This window comes from Apteryx rowi, unplaced genomic scaffold, assembly GCF_003343035.1.
Source record: "Apteryx rowi isolate R43461 unplaced genomic scaffold, aptRow1 scaffold_2688, whole genome shotgun sequence".
Lineage (NCBI taxonomy): Eukaryota > Metazoa > Chordata > Aves > Apterygiformes > Apterygidae > Apteryx > Apteryx rowi.
The window spans coordinates 628-1,662 of NW_020449072.1; the positions used below are offsets into that span (position 1 = coordinate 628).

The 1,035-nt window shown below is 63.9% G+C and overlaps 1 long non-coding RNA gene across 2 annotated transcripts in view; it reads right to left on the reverse strand.

The window, feature by feature from the left end:
• Positions 1-722: 722 nt before the first annotated feature.
• Positions 723-1,035, reverse strand: part of LOC112967191 — a 7,450-nt gene continuing 7,137 nt past the window's right edge. For both annotated transcript variants that reach the window (XR_003253886.1, XR_003253887.1), the window contains exon 3: positions 723-858. This is a non-coding gene — a long non-coding RNA (uncharacterized LOC112967191). The remainder of the gene's footprint in view (positions 859-1,035) is intronic.

Consider the following 1,035-nt stretch of genomic DNA (forward strand, 5'->3'; position numbering starts at 1 on the left):
CCAACTGTCCCCAAAAGCTGCCGGTGTCACCACCGGGTCCAGAAAAGTCCCGGGGGCTCCACAGGTCCCTGGGCTCTTTGCTTCTCCACTAGATCCAGGGATGTTCTCGGCCCTGGATGTCCCCAAAAGTTCTAAGTGTCACCTCTAGATCTAGAAATGACTTTAGATGTCTTTCCTAGGTTTTGAGATGTTCTCCTAACTTTAGATGTTCCCAACAGCTCTTGGTTTGTCCCTCGAGCCCAGAACATCTCTTAATGGTAAGAATTGTCCCCATTGCAGCTTTGGGAACGTCCCTGGATTCAGGGGGGTCTTTCCCAGGCTCCGGGGGTGTCCCCAACAGCTCTGGATATCACCCCCAGTTCCGGGTGTCCCCAACGGCTCCGGGTCTGTCCCTGGGCTCAGGGCGTCCCCAATGGCTCTGGGTCTGTCCCCTGGCTCCGGGAACGTCCCCGGGCTCAGGGTGTCCCCAACAGCTCTGGGTCTGTCCCCTGGCTCCGGGGACGTCCCCGGGCTCCGGGTGTCCATGTCCTGCTCTGGGAACGTCCCCACCAGCTCCGAAAACGGTCCTTCGCCGGGGGTGTCCCCAATAGATCCGAAGATGTTCCCTATCTCCGGGTGTCCTCTACGGCTCCGGGTGTCCCCACCAGCTCCGGGGACATCCCTGGGCTTCCCCCCCCCCCCGGCGTCCCCCGCGGCGGCCGTCCCCGCGCCGTCCCCTCACCACATCGCGCTCCGGCGAGCCGGGCCGGGAGCCGGGCAGCCCGTTCTTGGTGGGCGTCTTGGCCTCTTTCTTGGGGAACTGGATCTTCTTGAGGTCCAGGCGGTCGTGGGTGACCCATTCGTCCAGGCGCTTGTTAACTGGGGACAACCCGAGGGGACACGGTGACGCTGGCGGAAGGGGAGGGGGACGCCGGCGCCCCGGGGCATCCCCTCGCCGCCCCCAACGTTCCCCCCCCCTTGCCGCCTGGCTTAGGATCACTCCGTTTTTTTGGGTGTCCCCAAACCTCCCGGTGGCCCTGTGGCCTCTTCCTGGTG